The 21,408-nt window shown below is 48.9% G+C and overlaps 1 protein-coding gene across 2 annotated transcripts in view; it reads right to left on the bottom strand.

Moving 5' to 3' along the window:
* Nucleotides 1-21,408, bottom strand: part of MYBBP1A (MYB binding protein 1a) — a 678,288-nt gene that overhangs the window by 32,840 nt on the left and 624,040 nt on the right. The window lies entirely within an intron of this gene.

Here is a 21,408-nt window from a genome sequence, read left to right as displayed (position 1 = left end):
AAAGATCAGTCATCACCGGGGTATTTTAAATTGATTTTGGAAATTTTGGGGATTGAGATTACGGGAATAATTGGGCCCGCTCGATGAATAAGCGAGGCATCAACTTGAAAAATAATCTTTTGCAAATGCAATAGGTTTTTACTTTCCTGACCCTCTATTCAAACCACAGGCACAGGCACTGACAAAGATAGTTCCTACGTTTTGGAGAGAGGGTTGGTAAGTATGTACACTAGCGTACACCTTACAAATGTTATCGTGCACTGGTGCAACTCTTCTTTGAGCCTGCTTGAGTTTTAATTCATTCAAAATTATTTACATTTGTGCCTCGGCACATATTACCACGGCTGCTCACAATATGCCATAGGTTACTAAAATTCCACTATGGCAAGCGTAATGTCAGGGTGGGCACATCATTCCACGCACACTCATAATATGTCATGAAAAAGCAGCATAATGATTAGGCAAGCACCACAGCAGTTCTGAGCATCATTGTGCCAAGTATGGCCATAATATATAAAGCAATACTACCAACTGTGCACTGCATGCCCACAGTATTGCTAGAATTCCAACCATACTGCCAGAAGCAACATTGTACCCATGATAACCACAATAGGATGTGCCAGGATTGCTACCATTGTGTCTGTGTCAAAACTATTCTGGGGATGGGCACCACAATGCAATGCTCACAGAATGTCAGAATTACCGCCATACTGAAAGGGCCGCCAGAATGCCACCGGTGGATCTGTTGTCCCCATCAAGAATGAACAGCATTCTGTCAGGAGCAGCCAGAGATACCATTACACCATGGATGCCCGCAACAACTGCTACCATCTTGCAAGTGCCAGACGCTGAGACTACCATAATACGAGTGCCCACAATAACCCTAGAATTACCACCATTCTCCTATACAGACTGGGTGCCCATATAAATTGCCAACAATTACCAGCACCATGGCAAGGATAGCATTTTACCAGGGTGAGCAATATGCCAGAGATGTCAACAAGTTGTGACGAAATGCCAACATTATGCAAGGGCCAGTGTTTTACCAGAGCATTACATTGGATGCTCTCAGGTAGTCCGGGAATATTGCTATTGCTTAAAGGCCTGCATGATACCAAGGGTGGGCATATCATGGACACACAGGTTGCCCTGAATTACTATAATTGTGCCAGGGCCGGCATATTACCATGGTGGGCATCATGCCACAAACTGTCAAGAATTATCCCCATTTTGTCAAGGTTAGCATTTAACTAGGGGTGAGTAATGGAAATCATCAAACAAGTGGACAACAATATATACACACTCACAAACAGTATATACACACAAGAGCGCGCACACAGAGCAATTTCTTTTACTTCCCTTCTGCTGCTTTCAATATGCCTGCTTTGAGTCTCTTTCACATGGCACTGTCCTGGTGGCGCAGGCGAGGTTCCACTGCCCCCTGAGGTCTGGGAAGGGTAGTAAATGGTAGGACCTTGAGGGGGCGGTCAGAGGTACATGCGAAGGTCTGTATATATTGGAGGTAGTCTCTGGGTGTCCTGGGGATAGGACAGTAGAATGTCGTGGGTGGTGAGGAGGTAGAGAAGTACAACAGTAGCGCTTTTTTCCAGTCGTAGAGGGCCCGGCAGACGTGCCTTAGGCAGACAGAAGAGGAGGTCAATAGGGGTCTCAGGCAGGTTGATACATTTGGAACCATTGAAAGGGACCCCTGTTTTTTCCCTGATGCTACAAATGGCAGTAGAGGGACTCGTTTTGCCCTTGCTATGAAGGGGAAGGCTTTTTTTCTGCTTAGCAGCAGGTACTTAATATTCTCTTAGAGACATGCGGAAATGTCCCTTTGCAGTATCTCCATGTGACGCTTAGCAGCAATCTGTTGTTACACAACGACATTGAGCCAAAACCTAAACAAGCATTGGCATAGCCAATAGGTCTCGCCTTTGGAACCTTATAAGTGTTTAGCCATGCAACACTTAATGTTGTTGCACCAAGGATATTTTGCTGGAAAACTAAACACGTATAAGGTCCCAAAGGTGAGACTTATTGGCTATGCCAGTGCTTGTTTCACAAAAGACAAAAGATGGACTCAAATGGACATCTTGGATGGAGAAATTAATGTGTCCAAGAGGTTAGGTTCTAGACCACCACTAATCTATAACAATAGTTAGGGCAACGGGTAAGGTGGTAGGCGCTGCAAGCATGGGAAATTGTACAACATGCAGAAGTGGCGAGATGAAGTGGGCATCGTTGTCCATGCACCTAAACAGGCCACAAGCTCCCAGGCAAGTGAAGATGTGTACTGCCTTAAAGTGCCAATCCTGAGCAGGAAGGGAGGTTCCAGAAGTACCGGTGGAAACCATAGAAGGGGGACACTTGCGGGGACAGCAGATAGGCTGTCCCCGCAAGTGCTGAAGAGGTAGGCCAACTCAGATGGAAGGGATTACCCACACCTGAGAAGAAAGAACGTAAAGTCAGCCTATTGTTCTGTGAAGACAAAGTGCGTGGTACCTGCTGTATGTATATCATTTGCTAATCTCTTTTTGGCAGCATTAAAGCCGTCACTTAAAATGTCATTTGTGGGAGACAATTAAACGGTGCACTTGAATATTAATGAAGTATTGTAACAAGCTTGCCAGGCAAGAACTTGAGTATTTCAAATGAAAGCGGGTGAGGTTTAACAGAGAAAAGTGGAGTTACTGCGCCACTTCTCTCATTAGGAAAATACCAGCAGAGGACCGCCCATGCCTACTTCCATCAGTATATCAGTCCAGACTGCAGTGGCAGTTTCATTTTTGAACTTGTCTCAAGTGGACCCTGCACAGAGACCTGCAATGGACATAATCAACAAGTCTTTGGGATGGAATAGACCCACAAATTAACTAAAAGCAGATTGGTTCGCTAAATCTCTGTTGGGAGGTCAGAGAAAGAAAACTAGTATTGGCAAAGCCAACTGGTCTTGCTTTGCCAATGTTGAGCGAGCAGCACAATCAGCTATGCGAGTGGCTAACTGGCAATGCTAAAAGTATAGAAAACAAAGAAAAATACTTGTTTACATACTTTAAAGATGGCCGCAGCTTTGCGTCGTCATCCGCGCTGCTGCAACATTAACAACACAATGCACGGTGAATCACACATTGCAGTGGCCATCTTGAAAGTATAGAAAACAATATTCCCATTGTTTTCTATAATTTCAAAATGTCTTGTCACTGCTATTAACTTTTTAAAAGCAGCAGAGTTTAAAATCCTCAACCAATGGCAAAGCCATTAGCAGCTACGACCATGGAGAGAAGTAACATTAGAATGGACAACATGACAACATTGAGGACATCACAAGGTCACCATCTGGCACCTGGCACGCAGCTAAGGAGCATTGGAAGGGGAAGAGACTGGTTAAGTAGAACATGCAGAGTGTCACCAAGGCCGCCATCCAGCCTCTTGCGTGCTGAATGGCAAGTCCTGTTAAAGGGGGAAGAAGTCAAGCTAAAGATTGCGTTTTAAAAACCAAGACATGCATTCCAGTAGAGTGCGAAATAATGCATTAAAAAGAAAAGAAAAACAAAAAAATTAGTAGCATGGCGTCGCTAGTGGAATGCTATACCCTGGCCAGTCAAAAGGAGCGGTAATCAAGTATTGCTCCGGGAAGGAGGACAGACAAAGACGAATAGTGAAGAAAGAACCAATAAAAAGTGGGAACTGAGACTGACAAGAGAGCAATCGAATTGGGATTAAGAGCAGATTGTGTAGTATTGTACACAATGGTGTCTGCGACAGACAGCTGGAGCAGTCATTCAGTAATCATGCAGTAGTATTTACTCTCTGGTTAACACAGTACCTTCACTTGCATAACAAGTGCGGCCCTAAAGTTAAAGCGACAAGCAGCCTGTGCGCGCAGCCTTCACTTTTTCAAGCACTGCACTCGTGCTTGTGGCACGCCGCTGCGCGCTCCCGCAAGGTCGATGCCACCACAAGCACGAGCGCAGTGCTTGAAAAATTGAAGAGCGACGGCTAAAGGCCCTCCTATGCAGCGCATGCGCACTGCGCAGGCGAGACCTAAAAAGGGGAGATATAATGAAACGCAGGTCTAAAAGCAAAGTAGGGTACATATTTGTAGTTATCTGGTATCGGTTTCTGATATTCCTTAAAAAACATCAAAGGCTGACTTGAACAAGATGCTTTTGAGCGCTCTCCAATGACAAAGTGACTCGAAAACACTTCCAGCAACTCATTTGAGCACATGCCAGAAACAGCAGCTGCCACCATACTGTCATGACTGATCTTTGTGAAGTTCGACTAAAAGATGGAAGGCCATGATGTGGCTGAAGGTTCCTGGTAGGGTTCTACTAGCAGGACAGTTTCCAAAGGTACCCTGCGACCTTGTGCAGAATGGCTTATTTTATAATACACTACATTTTGAGGTTTTTCCTATAACCGTAAGTTAGTCTATGCACATAAAGTACGTTCACAAGTTTCCACCACTCCGTGCTTGGACACAGGCTGACCACATGGTTCTGCACCTTTAGCATTCGGTTGGTTCGCTTTTTTTGAGAGTTGCATTGGAATAATGTTACAAGAGTCTAGGAGTTCAATGATTAGGAATCCTGTCATCAATGCCTGGTGATCAACACAGATTTAGCACAACTTAAGAAAGGATGAAATGCTCATGTGTCACATTATGCAAAAATGCTCAGTGGGTGGTGCATAAGATTGCAGAATTGACACCTGAGGCGTCCTGCCACACCTGGGGTCTACTCAATTTACGTTATGCTTTCAAGAAAGACAAATGTTTCCTAGAGACCTCTCACCTCGGTCCTTGTGGCAGAATAGGAACATCTGGACATTGCTTGCGACAGCTGGCAACATTAGGACACTTCTAGGGTCTGAACCTTTTTGGCCTGTGTTGCTTTCTTTGGAGCTGATGTTTTGATCGGTTCGACGTTTCTAGTCGGCTCGATCGTCCCCTTTTGAACTAGAGGCGTTTTCGAAAGCTGTTGTTTCGGAACGATGCCTTGACTTTTCGGCTCGATGCCCCTCTTAGGAATGATTGGCTTCGGCTCGATATTTTTTGATGGAACTACTTTTGGCTTGTCGACTTTCTGTTTCGGTTCGACAACCCTTTTGGGATCGAGGCCTTCTTGAAGAACCCCTTTTGTTTTATTTGCAGTCGGAGCCGATTTGATCGGGTCGACGGCCTTCGGTTTCGGAGTTTGCATAGGCACGTTGGCTTTCGGGTCGGCGACCTTTCTGTTCGACTCCGATGGGTGTACATAGTTCGGTCCGAAGACTGTATTGTCTATCAGTTTCGGTTTTGGTTTCGGTTCCACTGTTTTTGGTTTCGATACCAACAGTTTTTGCTGTTGTTTATGAGATGGCTCTTTTTGAATATTTTTAGCTGAGCTGGAGTGCGGGGCTATAGAATCTGTTTCGAGATCTTGGCTAAGGCCTTCCGGCGATGCCGCAACCTGAGCCTTTGGAACCGATGTAATGTTTTTGTGGGGCTGTGTACTCCCGATTCGCCCCGCTTCGTCACTGGAGTCGTCCTCGACAGCTCCAATCCCTTGATCGTCGTCTCCTACCTCGACGATGTCTTCTTCGTCGTCGACGTAGTAATCGAATTCTCGCTCGGAGTCTTGATCGGACTGTTCCTCCGAATCTTCGGCTTCGATAAGTTCTTCTTTGAAGATATTCTCTGGCTCCGGCGCTGATTGCTGCATTATTAACCTAGCGGCCCTTCGATTCCGGATCGTCTTTTTGGATCGAAACTGGGCACAGGCTAGGCAGTCGTCCTCGTTATGATCTGGGGATAGACATCTGTTACATACAGGGTGTCTGTCTGTATGTGGGAATTTAGTGTTACATTGAGGGCATCTTTTGAAAGGAGTCCGTTCCATCGACGACCGGTCCACGTGGCGTCGAGAAGGCCATGCGAACCGATTCGACGACCGTAGCTGGATAACTCTAAACAAAGTTTCTCTACACCGATCGAAACGATACCGACGAATTCTAAGGCCTTTTGGCCTTTTAGAATAACTTTTTTTGATTCAGAACTTCGAGTAAAGGAGAGTACATCCGAACCCAATGGCGGAAAAAAACAATCTGAGGATGAAGAGGATGCCCATGCGCACTGTAGTCCGAGGGAGGAGCCACCTATCTCGTGATACTTCGAAGACTCTTCCAGGACAACAATATGCAATCATCCGGACCCAACACTAGGCGGCGATCTATGCACAGATATGAATTCAGCAGCCCACATGCCTCGAACAGCCAGTTTTACAAATGGTTTGTTGACCTTTCACCAAGCCCCTCGGCTGTCACTGGCCCCTTCCGGTGCACCAAATGCTTGGCCTTATCGGGTGACTGCAGCCCTTGAATGCCGCTCCATTTACTGCGTTGCTGCAGCTCGAGCTCCCTGGCAGCCCAGCAGGATACAGACCCGGTTACCATGGCAAGCAGTGCCTTGTATTGGTATTTTGCCTGTCGATTAATCGTGTGATATACATGGAATGCTTTATGCAGTCACAGCACGTGCATGGTGGCGCTCCGCCTCTTTCACACAAGCATAACATGAAATGAGCGCCTGGCGAAGACCAGGGGAGGGGAGAGAGGCGAAGAGTTAGAGAGAATCGTGCCTGAATCATTGTTGTTTGCTCGTGCTGGCATATTATATATGTGCCTGAATCACTGTTTGCTCGTGCTGGCATATTACTGTAGCGCTTTTGTAAGAAGTCCGCTTTGAATGTTGTGAAGATCCTTGCCTACTTGCACATACATACTCGCCCCGTTTTCACGTTTGTTTTTGCTGCCATTTTGTGACTGTGCCTCCCGGCCCGTAGCTCCGCCCCGCTCCCGCCTCCCAGCGGACCCTCCCTCGCCCCTCCCCTTCCACTCTCCACATATGATTGATGCCCATACGCGCAGCGGTCGCGCCGAAGGTGCGCCAAAGGTAAGCCCATCTACGCCCGTCCGCACCTGGACCGCGCCCAGCGCCAGATCCCCAGGCCCCCGCCACCCGCACTCCTCCCGCTTAACGTATAACACCGCCACCCTCCTAGCCCTTAACCCCGGACGCACAGCAAAATGCTACGAAGCTGCCCCAGGACGTACCCACGGTCCCTTCGCCTGCCACTGCTGCAAGTTTACCAGCATCAAGACCCACACCAAATCCACCAACCACAAACACAGCTCCGACTCTAACCACCTGAAGTGCATCCTGCTGAACACCCGCTCGGTCCACAGACACGCCACTGAACTTTGGGACCTACTCGATACTGCATCGCCGGACGACGCCTTCCTTACAGAAACCTGGATGAACACCTCATCAGCACCCGACATCGCCATAGCCATCCCAGACGCTTACAAGATCATCCGAAAAGACCGCGCTAACCAAACAGGAGGAGGCATCGCCATCGTCCATAAGAACACCATCAGAATCACGACTAGCTTCGACGACAACCCTGCAACCGCCGAACACCTCCACTTCCATATCCACACCAACCCCAGGACCACACTTAGAGGCACCCTCATCTACAGGCCTCCAGGAACCCGTAAACAATTCAGCGAAGACATCACTGACTTCATCAGCCCACATGCCCTCGCCTCCGGGAACTACATTCTACTAGGAGACCTCAACTTCAACCTGGAAAAGAAAAACGACTGCAACACCAACACCCTTCTGGACAACCTGGCCAATCTCGGACTCAAACAACTTGTTGACACCCCCACACATGTAGCCGGACACACACTCGACCCAATCTTCACCTCCAGCAAACATATCTCCTTTGATAGCGCCACAGCTCTCCATTGGACGGACCATAGTTGTGTTCACTTCAGCTACAAAACTACCTCAACCCACAACCCACCACAACCTATTCCTTGAAGAAACTGGAACAAAATCACCACCGACCAACTCCTCACATCGCTCAACCAAAACCCTCCCACCCTCTCATCGGACCCAAACCAAGCTGCCACCAAACTCAAACAATGGATCACTCACAGCGTTGAAGAATTAGCACCCTTGAAAAACCACCAAACCAAACAGGGTAGCAAAAAGGCCCCCTGGTTCAACGACGAACTTAAGAAATCCAAGAAACTATGCCGTACTCTCGAGAAAACTTGGAGAAAAAACCCAACCACTGACAACATGACCACCTTCAAGACAGCCTCCCGTAAACACCACCAATTGATCCGATCCACCAAAAAATCAGCATTCAAGGATCGACTCGACAACAACGCCCATAACAGCAAGGAATTATTCAACATCGTCAAAGAATTCACCAACCCCACCACAGCCTCAAACGACATTACTCCCTCCCAAGACCTCTGCGATTCGTTATCCTCCTTCTTCTACAACAAAATCGCCGACATTCATAACAGCTTCGAGAACATTTCCAAAGAACAATCCTCTCCACCCACCTCCGAACCTAAACCGCCCTCTAACAACCTCAGCGCCTGGAACCCAATCACCACTGAAGACACCAACCGCCTAATGAACTCCATTCATTCTGGCTCACCACCGACCCCTGTCCCCACCACATCTTCAACAAAGCAGACTCCATCATCGCACCCCATCTCCGTGATGTCATCAACTGCTCCTTCAGCTCCGCTACCTTCCCAGAAAGCTGGAAACACGCCGAACTCAGCGCCCTCCTGAAGAAACCCACAGCAGACCCCTCTAAGCTCAAAAACTACCGCCCCATATCCCTCCTCCCATTCCCTGCCAAAGTCATTGAGAAAGCCGTCAATAGCCAGCTCGCCGCCTTCCTTGAATCCAACAACTCCCTCGACCCCTCACAGTCCGGCTTTCGAGCCAAACACAGCACCGAAACCGCCCTCATTGCAGCGACAGACGACATCCGAACACTACTGGACAACGGAGAAACAGGGGCCCTCATCCTACTCGACCTCTCCGCCGCCTTCGACACAGTCTGTCACAGCACCCTCATACAACGCCTCAGCAACATCGGCATACATGGAAAAGCCTTGGACTGGATCATCTCATTCCTCTCCGGGAGAACCCGGAGAGTCCGACTTCCCCCATTCAAATCAGAGGCCACCAAAGTCATCTGCGGAGTACCACAAGGATCATCACTCAGTCCCACCCTCTTCAACGTTTACATGAGTCCACTCGCATCCATCACACGTCAACACAACCTTAACATCATCTCCTACGCTGACGACACCCAGCTGATCCTTTCCCTCACCAAAGAGCCTAACACCGCCAAAACCAATCTTCACGAAGGCATGAAAGAAGTAGCCGAATGGATGAAAAACAGCCGCCTAAAACTTAACTCAGACAAAACAGAGGTCCTCATCCTAGGATCATCCCCCTCTGCCTGGGACGACTCATGGTGGCCTTCGGCTCTGGGCACTGCTCCCAAACCCACAGACCACGCACGTAACCTTGGCTTCATCCTAGACTCCTCACTCTCGATGACCAGACAAGTCAACGCCGTCTCATCCTCCTGCTTCAACGCACTTCGTATGCTCAAAAAAATCTTCCGCTGAATCCCCCCCGAGACAAGAAAGACTGTCACCCACGCACTGGTCACTAGTCGACTGGACTATGGAAACACCCTCTATGCCGGAATCACAGCCAAATTACAGAAAAAACTCCAACGCATCCAAAACGCTTCAGCGAGACTCATTTTGGACATCCCTCGCCAAGATCACATTACCGGTCACCTGAAAGACCTCCACTGGCTTCCCGTCAACAAGAGAATAACATTCCGTCTCCTCACCCACGCACACAAGGCCCTCTACAAACTAGGACCCGAATGCCTCAACACTCGACTGTCCTACACTCCCGCCCGCCAACTAAGATCCTCCAATCAAGCCCTCGCCGCAGTTCCGCGCATCCAAAGATCCACCATGGGAGGAAGATCCTTCTCCTACTTAGCGGCCAAGACATGGAACACACTCCCCACTCACCTCCGCCTTACTCAGAACCACATCTCCTTCAGAAAAGAACTTAAAACCTGGATATTTGATAAATAATGAACCCCCTCCCCAAGCGCCTTGAGACCCTCTGGGTGAGTAGTGCGCTATATAAATTCCTGAACTTTAACTTGAACTAGAGAGGATGCGAGGGACAGAAGCACGAAAGGAGAGAGGGAAAAATAAAAGAGCGACAGAAACCGAGGAAAGGAGAAGGAAAGCAATGAAAAGGAGAGGGGAGGAAAATCGGGATAGCGGGAGAAAGGGAAAAAGACAGAGGAGAGCAGAAGCACTGAGGGTAGAAAGGTCCATGCTGGACAGAAAGGAAGCGGGAGGTAATCCATGACAGGAGAAGAGCAGACAAACAATAGGATAAAGACCTCTGAGAGGGACAGTGAAACAATGACGGGGGAAGATGCGGAGAGTAGAGAAAAGAAAGGGAGCGAAAAACAGTGTCAGTTGAGACAGAGGGAAGGCAGGGAGAGGAGAGAAAAGTAAGTGGTGAGATGAAGTGAACAAGCCACCGCATCGCTCTGGTTGATGTTTGGGAGGTGGGAGGGGTGTTCTGTGCAGAAAGGCATTAAGGCGCTCTAGTAAATAAATAAATAAATAAAAACAAGCGCGGTACGCGATAGTGACCGCGTTTGGAGCTGAAAGTGCACGCTGTGCTTAAAGAGCCACAACGGAGGAAAGCCGCGCTTGCTCCCGCGGACCCTAGGCCAGGGGAGAGAGAAGGCGGGCCATGCACCCGCCTTTGGCCAAATGCGTGCTGTCTTTCTTAGAGAGACGCATGCAAAGGACAATAGCGAGTGAAGAAAACAAACACACAAGTGTGTGTTCCAAAGTTTAAAGCCCTTACTAAATGTCTCGCAGAGCAGTGCATGCACGCTGGCTCAGGCGAGACCTAAAAAGACCTTTGCTATGCATGACCTGCAAACAGCATACAGTGCACCACCGGCTGCCGGAGGCTGTAGGGGAGATGTTTTCTTTGGTTTCTTAGATGGACATGGCCTCAGAAGCCTGGAGTCTTCCAAAGCGGAGATGAAACACTGGGAGGTGCCTGAAGATGCTGGACCTCCTCGCGACCTTTGACTTCAGGACCAAACCTTGTTAGACTGTTGCCGGTGGTGGCGGACATCATTAACATGGATGAAGCTCTTCTTTAAAGACCATAAGGATGGAGTGATGGTTGTTCATGAGGCTGCAAAATGCTTCGCAGTACAATGCTAGAAGCCACAAGGTTCCAGTCTGGCTCCCTCCTTTGCCATGTTTACATTCAAACTGCTGTGCACCAATTGCTAGTCACCCTAGAAGTGAGAGTTTTATTTGGCAAAGCTCCAATCTATATGAAGCAGTTACCACACCTTACTACCCTAGGGCATCCCACAATCGGCTGGCAAACATAACCTGCTCCATCCTAAAAGTGTACAGACAAAAAGACAAGGTACACATATTTACTACCAGTTCGGTAGAATGTCCTTTTTGGACAGCAAAGGTACATTGAATCAATTTTAACTTTTAAGGAAATCCTAAAGACTTGTTGGGATATTTTTGCTTTTAAGGCAGTACGTAGCTGCTCTTTTCCAAGTTTTATGCACTACATTGTTTTGTTTGACGGAAGGCGTTTTTGCGTTGTGTGACTTTGGGAGACTTTCATTAGGGTCTGTGACATTTGGAGCTGTCCGTATGTGCACACAATTTAAATTGGTTAACATCTTAGAATTTTAAAGCACACAGAGCAGATCCGCAAGCTGCGCACAGATGTAACGATGACCAAGGATTTAGGAGTTAAACTAGGGGCAGCTCCTCCATAACGGCTGAGGAGCACTGCCCCACTGGTCAGACTCAGTCCCAGAAAAATAAAATATTAAAACAGTAATATTGTACTTTTCTGTGACTGCCTCTGGCTGAGGCGTGCGTGCATGCATGTGGGGTGCGGCTGGGTCATGACAGGCCGAGAGGAGTGGTGGACACTTAGAAATGCGCATGTCAGTTTGGCCGGCTGTCTTTGGCCGGTCAAACAGACGTGTGCACTTCTATTCCTCCAACCGAGCTGTGTTACACAGCGGGTTTGGAGAAAGCTGCAAGCTCCCAGGCACTGTCTGAGTGGCAGACCAGGCCGCTCAGACCAATCCTGGGGCTGCTGTCATAGCATGAGAGCAGAGTCTGGATTCGGTGGGGAGCCTGTGCTTTCCCAGAGACTGCAGAGGGTGAAGCACAGAGGCAGCTGTCGGAGTCGGGGCAGCAACAGGTACGTTTTTTTACGGGCTCGGCGACGTCACCACTTCGTCAGAAGTGGGGAGGAGCTGCGAGCCGTATTGTAGCGGGTTTCTGGCTCATGCTGGAAAAATTCTTCTTTGCTCGTGCATTTTCAGTGCTTTATTTTATAATCTGAATGGTGATTGGTCCTCGCGGTGCTGTTTTTTTAGTAGTCTTGATGCGATAGGGCATATGTAATGTTCGTCCGCCATTTTTGGCATTTTCTGTGCGGTTTCGCGTACGGCAGTCCATTAATTTTAATTAGGAGCTGTCAGGGTGCCCGTGTAATGCAATCCAGGTGGTGTGCGCGCGTTCACCATTCAGCAGGGCTATGCCACTCTGTGCACGTTATGAGAAGTGCATTAGGAGACAGCGGAAATTAAAGTGCAATTCTCGTTTAATAGCGCACGCAAATATTTCAGGGAGTAAAAAATATAGGGTATATTTCAAAGCGTTGTAAAGGAACCTTTTATTTATTTATTTATTTGGCGTTTTGTAAAGCGCTGCATCACGCATAGATTCCTCCTCAGGGCGCTAAAATGACATTTAGGCTGGAATGTTTCAAGTCTGTAAACCCTTTGGTACCCTTGATCGAAAGAATACAAAACGGGGCATTTTTATAACAAAGTCACTCATGTTGTGAAAAGCTACGCGGACATCATAATATTATTGCGTGAGACATTTTTTTTTTTTCTTTTGTTATCAAAGCATTGCACAGTTAGCATTTTTGAATGGCTCGATGCATGCACACGTGGGAAGAACAGCGACGGTATAGTTAAGGGAGGGTCCTTTCAACTTTCGAGTCATCATCCAAGGGCTATACCGCACTAAAATAATACAACTTCATGTGAAAGAGAAGTCAATTATTAACAAAGATCGCATTCATTTACAATGCAAAAGCACCCGTTTCATCGTTGAATCAAATGCATTCTATGGCGCCAGCGGATTCCACGGCAGCAATCTCTGGTAGTTCATCACTACCCCCTAGTGGATATTCAATAACGCGAAATCCTTACCGTGGAAATACAAAACACCCCTGCCAATGTTCAAAGCTGTCCACCACCACCAGTACTACCAGTACCACAACCAAAAGTACTACCACTACCAGCACTACCAGTACCACTACCACCACCACCACCAGTACCACCACCAGTACTACCAGTACCACCACCACCACCACTACCAGTACCACCACCACCATCAGTACTACCAGTATTACAGCCACCAGTACTACCACTACCACCACGATCAGTACTACCAGTACCACGACCACCAGTACTACCACTACCAGTACTACCAGTACCACTACCACCACCAGTACTACCATCACCAGTACCACCACCACCACCAGTACTACCATTACTACAGCCACCAGTACTACCACTACCACCACCACCAGTACTACCAGTACCACGAACACCAGTACTACCACTACCAGTACTACCACTACCAGTACCACTACCACTACCACCACCACCAGTACTACCACTACTACCACCACCAGTACTACCACTACCAGTACCACCACCAGAACCACCACTACCAGTACTACCACCACCAGTATTACCACCACCAGTACTACCACTACCAGTACCACCACCTACAGTACTACCACTACTACCACTACCACCACCACCAGTACTACCAGTAACACCACCACCAGTACTACCACTACCAGTACCACCACCACCAGTAATACCACTACCAGTACCACCACCACCAGTACTACCACTACCAGTACCACCACCACCACCACCAGTACTACCAGTACTACAGCCACCAGTACTACCACTCCCACCACCACCAGTACTACCAGTACCACGACCACCAGTACTACCACCACCAGTACTACCAGTACCACCCCCACCACCAGTACTACCAGTACCACCACCACTAGTACCACCACTACCACCACCACCACTAGTGCCACCACCACCATTACTACCACCACCAGTACTACCAGTACCACCAACACCACCAGTATTACCACCACCAGTACCACCACCACCACCAGTACTACCAGTACTACAGCCACCAGTACTACCACTACCACCACCACCAGTACTACCAGTACCTCAACCACCAGTACTACCACTACCAGTACTAACACTACCAGTACCACTACCACCACCAGTACTACCACCACCAGTACCACCACCACCACCACCAGTACTACCAGTACTACAGCCACCAGTACTACCACTACCACCACCACCAGTACTACCAGTACCACGACCACCAGTACTACCACTACCAGTACCACTACCACCACCAGTACTACCACCACCAGTACCACCACCACCAGTACTACCACTACCAGTACTACGGCCAGCAGTACCACCACCACTAGCACTACCACTACCGGTACCACCACCAGTACTACCACTACCAGTACCACCACCACCAGTACTACCACTACCAGTACCACCACCAGTACTACCACCACCAGTACTACCACCACCAGTACTACCACCACCAGTACTACCACCACCAGTACTACCACTACCAGTACCACCACCTACAGTACTACCACTACTACCACTACCAGTACCACCACCACCAGTACTACTAGTAACACCACCACCAGTACTACCACTACCAGTACCACCACCACCAGTAATACCACTACCAGTACCACCACCACCAGTACTACCACTACCAGTACCACCACCACCACCACCAGTACTACAGCCACCAGTACTACCACTACCAGTACCACTACCACCAGTACTACCACTACCAGTACTACCAGTACCACTACCACCACCACCACCAGTACCACCACCACCAGTACTACCAGTACCACCACCACCACCACCACCAGTACTACCACTACCAGTACCACCACCACCACCAGTACTACAGCCACCAGTACTACCACCACCACCACCAGTACTACCAGTACCACGACCACCAGTACTACTACTACCAGTACTACCACTACCACCACCAGTACTACCACCACCAGTACCACCAGTACTACCACTACCAGTACTTCGGGCAGCAGTACCACCACCACTAGCACTACCGGTACCACCACCAGTACTACCACTACCAGTACCACCACCAGTACCACCACTACCAGTACCACCACCACCAGTACTACCACCACCAGTACTACCACCACCAGTACTACCACTACCAGTGCCACCACCTCCAGTACTACCACTACTACCACTACCACCACCACCACCACCAGTACTACCAGTAACACCACTACCAGTACTACCACTACCAGTACCACCACCACCAGTACTACCACTACCGGTACTACCACTACTAGTACCACCACCACCAGTACTACCAGTACTACCACCATCAGTACTACCAGTACTACAACCAGCAGTACTACCACTACTACAGCCAACAGTACTACCACTACTACAGCCACTAGTACTACCACTACCACCACCACCACCAGTACTACCAGTACCACCACCACCACCACCACCACCACCAGTACTACCACTACCAGTACTACCAGTACCACTACCACCACCACCAGTACCACCATCACCAGTACTACCACCACCAGTACTACCAGTACCACCACCACCACCAGTACTACCACTACCAGTACCACCACCACCACCATTACTACCAGTACTACAGGCACCAGTACTACCACTACCACCACCACCACCAGTACTACCACTACCAGTACTAACACCACCAGTACTACCACCACCAGTACTACCAGTACCACCACCTCCAGTACTACCACTACTACCACTACCAGTACCACCACCACCAGTACTACCAGTAACACCACCACCAGTACTACCACTACCAGTACCCCCACCACCAGTACTACCACTACCAGTACCACCACCACCACCAGTACTACCAGTACTACCACCATCAGTACTACCAGTACTACAACCAGCAGTACTACCACTACTACAGCCACCAGTACTACCACTACTACAGCCACCAGTACTACCACTACCACCACCAGTACCACCACCACTACCAGAACTACCACTACCAGTACTACCAGTACCACTACCACCACCACCAGTACCACCATCACCAGTACTACCACCACCAGTACTACCAGTACCACCACCACCACCAGTACTACCACTACCAGTACCACCACCACCACCAGTACTACCAATACTACAGCCACCAGTACTACCACTACCAGTACCACCACCACCAGTACTACTACCAGTACCACCACCACCAGTACTACCAGTACTACCACCATCAGTACTACCAGTACTACAACCAGCAGTACTACCACTACTACAGCCACCAGTACTACCACTACTACAGCCACCAGTACTACCACTACTACAGCCACCAGTACTACCACCACCACCAGTACTACCAGTACCACCACCACCACTACCAGTACTACCACTACCAGTACTACCAGTACCACCACCACCACTACCAGTACTACCACTACCAGTACTACCAGTACCGCCACCAACACCAGTACTACCACTACCAGTACCACCACCACCACCAGTACTACCACTACTACAGCCACCAGTACTACCACTACCACCACCACCACCACCACCACCAGTACTACCAGTACCACCAGTACCACCATCACCAGTACTACCACCACCAGTACCACCACCACCAACAGTACTACCACTACCAGTACCACCACCACCACCAGTACTACCAGTACTACAGGCACCAGTACTACCACTAGCACCACCACCAGTCACTGGCATTTAAAATGCCAATAGCTCAAACTCTCACAACTGCGACACCTCACAAGAAGGACATCACAAGCAGCAGTGGTGCAAGCTTCCCTTACACACTCACAGCAGGTACTGTGCCAAAGCAGCAGCAGGAACAGAGCAAGAGTCCCTTACAAAGAACAGGCACAGCACAGAGATGCACAATGCAATCTTCTCATACTCACAGGCAGCAGCGGTGCAAGCTTCTCACACTCACAAGAAGGACATCACAGGCAGCAGCTGTGCAAGCTTCTTACACTCACAAGGAGACCACAGGCAGCTGAGGTGCAAGCTTCTCCCATTCACAAGAAGGACATCACAAGCAGCAGCGGTGCAAGCTTCTCACACTCACAAGAACGACATCACAGGCAGCAGCAGTGCAAGCTTCTTACACTCACAAGGAGACCACAGGCAGCAGAGGTGCAAGCTTCTCACACTCGCAAGAACGACATCACAGGCAGCAGCAGTGCAAGCTTCTTACACTCACAAGGAGACCACAGGCAGCAGAGGTGCAAGCTTCTCACACTCGCAAGGAGGACATCACAAGCAGCAGTGGTGCAAGCTTCCCTTACACACTCACAGCAGGTACTGTGCCAAGGCAGCAGCAGGAACAGAGCAAGAGTCCCTTACAAAGAACAGGCACCGCACAGAGATGCACAATGCAATCTTCTCATACTCACAGGCAGCAGCGGTGCAAGCTTCTCACACTCACAAGAAGGACATCACAGGCAGCAGCTGTGCAAGCTTCTTACACTCACAAGGAGACCACAGGCAGCTGAGGTGCAAGCTTCTCCCATTCACAAGAAGGACATCACAAGCAGCAGCGGTGCAAGCTTCTCACACTCACAAGAACGACATCACAGGCAGCAGCAGTGCAAGCTTCTTACACTCACAAGGAGACCACAGGCAGCAGAGGTGCAAGCTTCTCACACTCGCAAGAACGACATCACAGGCAGCAGCAGTGCAAGCTTCCTACACTCACAAGGAGACCACAGGCAGCAGAGGTACAAGCTTCTCACACTCGCAAGGAGGACATCACAAGCAGCAGTGGTGCAAGCTTCCCTTACACACTCACAGCAGGTACTGTGCCAAGGCAGCGCAGCAGGTGTAGTACCACCAGTGTGGCGTACCTACCATTGTGCAGCAGGTGCAGTGGCACCAGTGCGCCTCATTGGTGTAACACACTCACTACCACACACTCACCCCCACAGACTCACCATCACACACTCACCACTACACACACAACCACATACACAACAACACACCACCAGCCGTCAGTGCACGCTATCACCAGGGCCAAACACCATCAGCCATCAATGCACACTTTCACAAACGACAAACACCACCAGGCGTACAACACCAGCCGTCAGTGCATCCTTTTACAAGGCGCACTCACCGGCAACCAACAGAGCACCCTTTCACCAAACACACACACCATCAGCCATCTGTGCACGCTTTTACTAACTACACACCAACCGTCATTGCACCCTTCCACAAGGCACACACACCTCCAGCTGGCAGTGCAGTACTTTACCAAGCACACACACCACCAGCCATCAGTGCACAATTTCTACAGGCAGTCACGGCCATCAGTACATGCATCGATTGTTACACATCCACAATTAAGTATTGTAGCAATCTCAGTATGGTACACTTTAGTTTTAAACATATTCATGTAAAAACACAGCATGCCACCATTGCTACAATTACAATCTAACACACATAATTCCACTACACACCACATTAACACACTCCATAACACTTAGGAAAAATACATTACCATTTACAATGCCATTAGCTCAAACTCAAATAAATCCGAGCCCGATTGCATTTCTAATGCTTGTTCTAAATATTATTTTTACTCTAAATTCCCTGTCCTCCCGCCCCTCCATACCCCCTTCCCACTTTTGCTGCACACCAGCCGCCACTGAAATAAAAACCGCGGGGCAGATTCACAATGGGCCTCTGCGCTCGTAGCGGAAGCGCCGTACTGCAGTTACCAAATGTGGAGGCCCCGCCACGAGTGGGGCCCCCTCCGAGCCTGCGGGCCTCTGCCACAAGTGCGGAGGTCCCTGGTGAATCGGCCCCTGTACGTTTTGCGGGAGAGACACTGGGTCTGACTTAAACAAGATACATTTCAATAGATGTAGGCCTGCCACGAGTGATGCCAGCTAACCCCTGCCTCTGCAGGAAGGGTCATTCTGAAATATTCTACGGCCCCTTCGGCGTCAAAGGTTATGTGCATTATATCAGACGAACATTCCTGGCGGCTCAGATGGGAAACGTTCCCACCCAGTGCACTTGGCAATAGTCGAGAAATACAAGTAGGTTCTTCCCACAGAGCAGCTGTGCACACTTCCACCTCGAGAAGGCAGCCAGGATGGCATTTCAGCAATATGCAATGCCTCCTCTTAAAACGACCACGCACCAGTTGTCTTAGTATTAAGTTTCATTACATTTTCAAGAGTCTTCCCTAACGCCGGCAGGCTGCATTTTACTCATTTTCAGGACAGACAAAATGGCAGTAAATGAAATGAAAACGTTAAACCGACAGAAAGATTTGTGACCACAAGAGGCTTGGTGCGGATAACTTCTCTGCAGTGTCGCAATGCAGCAGGCAGGCCCTGGACCACTTAACACATACCAATCTGACATATTACAGAGGCGCCAGGTTTAAAGTCCTACCTGGACAGTCCGGCGAAGGCCTATATGACCGGACATGGCGGACAGCAGGGGCTCCAGCCCCGGCCAGACGGTCACTTCATGCCTCATGCTTTGAATAATTGATACATCTGCAGACAATGAGTCTAGAAACAGGTGTGACCTACACGGACACCCCTGTTGCAAAGGGCACACGACGACAAGAGCACATCCCTGGCAGGAGAGACAAACGCTCGGTTCCGGATTACCCAACAGGCATGGTAAGCAGCGGCCTATGGGCCCCACTCCTTTAGGGGGCCCCGCCACAACGGATCAAAATAATATTGATTTAATCTTAAAAGAAAATTACAATCATGGATTCTTAAGTATTGTTTTCAAAAGATGGAAGAAAATGAATCAACTCAACAAAATAAAAACGTTACATTAAAAGCTCTATAGAGACAAAACTGTATTAATGCAATGTAACATTAGCAACTTAAAGTGCATAAACCAGAGACATCAGATTCACATAAGTTTGTCTCATTAAAGTTTGTCTTTTAGCAGCTGTCACTTTGTGAAAAACAATCACGTGTATTCGGTATTGGGAGATAATTTGCGAGGAAGGCCCCGAAATTTCGACTGCCTAGGGGCCTCCACAGGGTTTAATTCGGCACTGCAAAAGCTGGTCAACATGGCTGCCTGATCCACTGTCCCTTTGTGCATGTCTCGCGTGCAGTAGTAATTATCACATCCTATGCACTTTACTCACACTCAGGTTATCACTTCTGGAGCAGATTAATGAGGCAAGTCGATGTGCCTGGCCACTGCTAGCAATGAATTGTAACTTGGAGAAGGGCAGGCCGAGAAGAGCTCGCCTAGAGGCGCATGCTTTCAGAGCCCCAGAGCAGTACCCATAAAGCGGTTAGCACCCTCTGGCACACAATGTCCTCCAATCACAGGTGTCTAAGCAACATGGCATTTGCAGAAGAGCAGGGCAGCATTGGAAGGGCACGCAAGTGGAGAAGGGGTGATGAACAAGTTACTTACCCTGGGTAACAATATATCTGTAAGAGACATATTATAGATTCCTTATCTTAGAATTACCCCCAGGCGTCAAACTGGATCCGTAGAATTTTTTCTCGGCAGTTCCCCTGCTTGTCGATAGGTGGAGTTTGTCAATTCCACGTTCGTCGCCGGCATCGTGATCGCCGGGATGACATCCCAGTATCAACTTAGATGCCACACATGCTTGCTGACGTCAGTTCTTTTACACAACATTTCACGCCAGAAGCGCAGAGCCATGCAAGACACTGACCACTGGTGCACAAAACTAGGGTCCTGAAAGGGAGTCCCTTACTCTAGAAGTCAGTTCGCAGAACGGAGAGAATGGGTGGGGCAGTAAGGAATCTATAACTGATATATGTCTCTTACAGATATATCATTACCGAAGGTAAGTAACTTGTATATCTGAAAGAGATTATTAGTTATAGATTCCTTACCTTAGAATAGATACCTCAGCAATACCAACCCTGGAGGTGGGTCTGCGAACTAAGTTCACACCAGAAAGTCCTGGAGAACTGAACGGCCAAAGAAGCAGTCTCTCTAGACGTGGCTATCCAGATAGTAATGTTTAGTGAAAGTGTGCAGTGATGCCCAGGTGGATGCCTGGCAGATATCACCAAGGGGGACTCCACGACCCAAAGCAGTAGTGGCTGCCGTCCCCGGGTGGAATTGGCACGCTGTCCTACCGAAGGCTGCTTTTCGCCAAGGAGTAACAGATCTTAATGCAAAGGACGACCCATTGATAGATGGTCCATTTTTGCACGGTCCAATTTTTCTTGCCACCCACATAGCCAACAGAGAGTTGATCGTCCAC

Source organism: Lissotriton helveticus, chromosome 3_1, assembly GCF_964261635.1.
Source record: "Lissotriton helveticus chromosome 3_1, aLisHel1.1, whole genome shotgun sequence".
NCBI classification, from domain to species: domain Eukaryota; kingdom Metazoa; phylum Chordata; class Amphibia; order Caudata; family Salamandridae; genus Lissotriton; species Lissotriton helveticus.
The sequence above is the reverse complement of the archived record's forward strand: the minus strand, read 5'-3'. Positions and strand labels throughout refer to the sequence as shown.